Genomic DNA, 6,130 nt, shown 5'->3' on the forward strand with positions numbered 1-6,130 from the left:
ACATTCTCAGGCCTACGACTGCCTTTCGAGCTAAACAATATGTTCCTTTAAAGTTAGCATGAGTACATGTAATCATTTATCATTTTCTTGTGTTCTTTTGTTTATGGTACAAGATGTAATCGATCAAAGGGGGGTTAGTAGTATGGGTTAAGGATATAGTTAATTAAAAGATCCGGTAGTTAATGAATTGTAAATGATAAATTGTAGCACCTGTGAACATCTTTGTAAACAAGTAAGGTATATAAAACATGGCAATGAATAGTGATGTGTGCATGATCTGAGATTCTATATCTCCTTGCACCTTATTTGACTCAAATAAAGATACTTGCTTCTCCACTCCGGTGTGGTCATTGGGGATAAGCACACCGGGCAAACGAACCCCAACTGTTGCACCCCCTGCAACATACTCCTGGGGGAATTCTGCACCTCTGCTCATGTGCAGAATTTATATCTCCCTCCAATTTCTCTGCTTTCCTGTAAAAAAATTACTTTCTGATGGGGAAGCAAAGAGAAGCCCCAAGAGCGGTCATACGAGCCTCCAAGCCTCCGTAGTAGTATGTTTTGGGTTCCCAGAGCAGTTGGCAGAGAGGTAAATGACTGTGGGGCAGAGAGTGGGACCATAGGCGGCAGGTTATATGGGCTCTAGGTGCCCCAGCTCCAGGAATATTCAGGGCTGGGGCCTGTGCAACACCAATATCTAGAGCTGGATTTCTCCCCTGGCTCTGCCTGGAGAAGGCACCGGCCCCTGCCACCAGGGCCGGCACTATCATTTAGGCAGCCTAGGCAATTGTCTAGGGCGCCAGAACAAATGGCAGGCGCCATTTTGCCGGAGGGGGCGGCAGGCGGCTCCATGGAGCTGCCACAGTGGTGCCTGCAGACGGTCGGCTGCTCGCGTGGCTCCGGTGGACTGCCCGCAGGCATGACTGCGGCAGCTCCACTGGAGCCACGGAGCAGCGGACCCTCCGCAGGCACCACTGCAGCAGCTCCAGCGGAGCCATGGGACCAGCGTGCGGGGTGGCGAAATTGCCGTCCGCCTAGGGTGCTCAAACCCCTAGCGCCGGTCCTGCCTGCCACCATCACTATTCCCCGCCCCGGAGCATCCCTCCTCCCCCCCCAGTAGCGTAGTGGGGGGGAGGGGAAGTGTCCGCTCCTCTCTGTTCACATTTCCAAAATCGACGTCTTTCAAGGCAGCCAGCACTGGGCTCCGGAGCCGGGTTTTGCGTGTGGCTGCCAGCTGGCTCTCCGCTCCCAGCAGCCTCCCGCAGCCCCAGCCCTGCTCGCTGGCTCCGGGGCTGCAGGCCGCGCGGGCTGGTTGCCGGGCTCCCGGGGGGTGAGGAGGAGGAGGAGGCGACGGCCCGCAGCTGCCGGCTCCCTGAGCCGGGGTGGACTCTGCCGGGAGGGGAAGGGGCGGCAGTGCAGCCCCCCCCCAGTGCTGCGGGGGACTGAGGAGCAGCAGCCCCGTTGGTCCCAGGCAGCCCCGTGCAGAGCAAGGCGGCCGTGCGGCAGGGAGGGGGGCTCTGAAGCGCAGCTGGTGCCGGTGGAGAAGGAGGGAAAAGGGCGGGCGGGGGGACTTTTTTTCTCGTGGTCTCTCTTCAGCGGAGGGGGCTGAGGGAGCAGCAGGACCAGGAGGCAAAGGAGCGACTTCGGGTTATTGGCCCCCCAGTGTACTTACCCCGTCCCAGTGTTGTGCCCAGGGCTGTGAAACTGTGCTTAGTGCAGCTTGTGAAGGAAGGGGGGCAAAGGTGCTTTAAGGTGCCAGTTCTGTCTCCTCAGTCTCACTGCTGAATAGCTGCAGACCCAGTGCTCAGAATTCAGCAATGTTCTCAGGGACTGTACAGTGCTCTCTACGAGTTTTCAATTGCCTGCTAAATGCTTCAGCAATGCCACCTTTTCACTTAGCTATTTCCTCACATACCTGAAGAAACCCTTCTTGTTACTCTTAACATCCCATACTAGCTGCAACTGCAAGTGTGATTTGGCCTTCCTGATTTCACTCCTGCATGCCTGAGCAATATTTTTATACTCCTCCCTGGTCATTTGTCCAATCTTCCACTTGTAAGCTTTTTTGCATTTAAGATCAGCAAGGATTTCACTGTTAAGCCAAGCTGGTCGCCTGCCATATTTACTATTCTTTCTACACATTGGGATGTTTTTTTCCTGCAACCTCAATAAGGATTCTTTAAAATACAGCCAGCTCTCCTGGACTCCTTTCCCCAGTATGTTATTCTCCCAGGGGACACTGCCCATCAGTTCCCTGAGGGAGTCAAAGTCTGCTTTTCTGAAGTCCAGGGTCTGTACCCTGATGCTCTCCTTTCTTCCTTGTGTCAGGATCCTGAACTTGATCATCTCATGGTCACTGCCTCCCAGGTTCCCATCCACTTTTGCTTCCCCTACTAACTAGTATCACTGTGTTTAGCACAATACTTGATTATTTTACACCCTTTCAAGTATATAACTAGTTGTATACAGGTGTTACGAAGTGGGAATGTTCTTAATGTTTTCTCTGAATACTGTGTGGGTGCCTGTTTCCCCTATGCATTTCTTAACAATCTAGATGGTGGGATAAGGGGATGTAATTGTTGTAGAGCCCTCGAGGGCCAGTGTGATGCTGTCTGCACAGAGAATGGCTGAAACCCTGTCTCCGGGCAACTGGTGGCCTGGGCTGTTCTCCTGCAAGGTGCCAACTGAAGGTGTTGGAGAACGAAGAGTTCATGTGGCCTCCTAATGCCTGGAAAAGAGACAAAGGCCAGAGGAGGGAAGTGTTAGTGCCTGTGCGGACTTCCGGGAAGTGCATGGTGTGGAAGGGGATGTTGAGATGCTCTGGAACCACTCCTTCAAAGCCAGTCAGGACTCTGGGGGAGCCTCCTCTCTCTGAGCATACTGTCTCCAGGGCAAGACGCTTACACCTTCCTGGTTTTGACCTCAGAGCATTCAGTATGCCCTTCCACACTGTGCGCTTTCCGCAGTGAGTCCGCCCAGGCGGGGTCGTGGGGCAGCCAGAGGTCCCTGCACCCCAACTATGCAGTCAGATGTGACTCTCAGCAAGCTGGTAAAACAGAAGGTTTATTAGCTGACAGGATCACAGTCTAGAACAGAGCTTGAAGGTACAGAAAACAGGACCCCTCAGTCAGGTCCATCTTGAGGGGTGGGGAGCCCAGACCTAAGTTCTGGGCATCTCCCCATTTCTCCAGCCAGCTCCAAACTGACAGTTCCTCCTCTGGCCTTTGTGTCTCTTCCAGACAAGGAGACCACCTGATCTCTTTGTCCCCAAAACCTTCAGTTGGCACCTTGCAGAGGAAGCTGAGGCACCCACACAGTATTCAGAGAAAACATTAAGAACATTCCCACAAATTATAATACTGTATACTGATGCAGGCAAGTGCTGCTTCTTACTTTCCACTTTTAATTGACACTTGTAATCTTGTGGCACTGACGCGTTGTAGATTCATTTTATCCCAGCAACAAATTCTTGATTTGTAGGACCACTAATAATCAACAATGGATTTTTCTGATAGTGATATTGTGCAATAAAGAGAAACTTAAATGCTTACAGCTTCCAGTCCATGTTTACACTATTTAATAAAATATATATATCGGCTTACAGGGTGGGAGTGGCGGGGAGGCATCACCATTTTGGGCACCACCAAAAATTATACAAACCTGCCGCCTATGGGTGGGACTATGGAAGACCCGGCTATTGGCTCCTACCCCGCATCAGGTTCAGCTTCTATTCCCGGCTGGGCTGGGTATGACAGGACTCCTCTTCACCTGCATGGCATCCAGGGCTGGGTCAGACCCTCCCCCAGATTTCTCCTCAGGCGCAGGAAGGTCTGCAAACACTTCCTCCTCACCTCTCCCTCCCCACATTTCCTGCACCCATGGCTCCTCAGCTGCATGCGAAGGGATCACTGTACAGGGTGCTGATTCCCCATCTCCTCAACCACCATGCGTCCAGACCCCCTCATTCCCAGATCCTCCTGCAGAGCATCATCCCCTACACCTAGACCCCCCCACACCCATGAGCTCCCCTCTCCATGAACCTGGACCACCCTACAAGCCACCCACAACCAAAACCCCACCCACTGAGCCTCAACCAGCTACAGCTGGATCCCCATGGCACTGAGCACTCCCCCACACATACACTCCTGCTGAGTTCTAGCCCCTCACACTCAGATCTGCCCATGCTGAGCCCCAGCCACCTTCACCTGACCCCCCACCCCGCAGAGTCCCATTACCGTTGCATCCAGAGCCTCTTAACAAGCCCCAGTGCATCCAGATCCCCCAATGAGCCGCCTGTACCCAGATTGCCTCACACGGAACCCTCTCAAGCCACACCGAGTTTCCCCATACACACACACACGTGGCTCCTGCCTTGCTGAGCTCTTGCCTACCCACAGCTGGTGCACCTGGTATGGAGGAGCAGGGCTCTGGGGCAGGCCCAGTCCTTGTGCTGTTTCAGGGCTGGGTGCAGCCTCACTGCTCTCTGCAGCCAGCCACATTTATTTGACAAATAAAATTTGCAGAATTTTAAAATGTGCATAGAATTTTTAATTTTTTGGCACAGAATGCCCTCAGGAATGAGTATATAATTAAATAGTTCCTTTTCATAGCCACGTATGATTTCCAGACTTGAAAGCAGCAAAGCCAGTTAGCCCAATATTTCTCATTTTTAGCTATGTTTCTGCAAAAGTGTAATACCCAGTAAGGCTTCAGTGTTGTTGGTGTTACCGAAATATTGGGTCTGCCTAGCTGAGAGCCAATTAACAGCCTGACAGGGATAAGGAAAAATGCTTTATTCTGCAGAAAAAGGGGAGCCTGTACCTTGGTACAAAAGACTCTGTCTTACACAAATTTCACAAACCTTTTATACACATTCAGACAAAGACCCTTGAGTGTTAATACTTGATTGGTAAGTGTAAAATCTCATGTTCCCCTTATCTGGGTAGTACTGACTGGTTTGGAGCAGGATCTTCCTGCTTTGAGGCAGAGGAAAAGAGAGAGTGCAAAAATTCAGGCTACTGTGTCCATGAGCAGTACTTACCCCCACCCTACTGGCCGCTTGTAATCTATTAAGGGGGGTCAGCCAGCTTTCACATTGGGACAACAGGAAAACAGCGCAACTTGTTTGTTATCCATGTGAAAGACACGTTTTTGAACAGCTGCAACAGTGAAAGGGAAACGTGAAAGAGAACACTGATTTAAACATACGTATGATGATAAGCCAGCTAATCAACTTACTTGATGAGAGTTGGCACTATTAAATTACATTGCAGCCAACACTGTATTATTAGTGCTGGATTTGAGAGGCCACTACTCCCAAAGTATTTGTGAAATCATTTTTTTACATCATGATAACCCATTGGCAGGCTGAAAATTTAAATCTGTTTGCATGCAGATATTGTTTTCTCCAGTTTCTTATTGTAGGATTGCTCATGAGTACTGGGCTACTAGCATTTATTTTATTCAGCAGAAAATACAGCATTGAAAGCATTTTAAACAGGCCTAGATGACTTGACTTAGGAGTCCATTCCTAGCCATACAGACTCTGAATTTATGAACTATAATATGAAGACAATAAGAGAATCCTCATTTTGATTGGGAAACATTCCGTTTTTAGACTTTGGAGAATTTAAACCTGATTTAGTATCATAATTGGGTCTGATCCTGCTGTCCCTTCACATATAGTGCTTCCATTGATGATAGTGTGCATGAAAGGACCGTAGGTGCAAATTAGTAACTGGTTTAAACAAGTCCATTAGTTTCAGGAGATACAGATAATTGCTTAAAACAATGGACCCTGTTCATGAAAAATGGTCATATTTATTTAGTATCTTTATGTATTTAGAACTTAAGTAGCACCTGCTACATTGTCTGATACAGTAATTCCTCACTTAACATCTCCCAGTTAATATTGTTTTATTGTTATATCACTGATCAATTAGATAACATGCTCATTTAAAGTTCTGCAATGCTCCCTTATAATGTTGTTTGGCAGCTGCCTGCTTTGTTCACTGCTTACAGGAAGAGCAGCCCGTTGGAGCTACCTGGTGGGGGCTTAGAACCAGGCTGGACTAGCAGCCCGTCATCCGTTTCCCGTGCAGCAGCCACCCAACAAACTATCAATTGCTGG

Source organism: Gopherus evgoodei, chromosome 1 (assembly GCF_007399415.2).
Source record: "Gopherus evgoodei ecotype Sinaloan lineage chromosome 1, rGopEvg1_v1.p, whole genome shotgun sequence".
Taxonomy (NCBI): domain Eukaryota; kingdom Metazoa; phylum Chordata; order Testudines; family Testudinidae; genus Gopherus; species Gopherus evgoodei.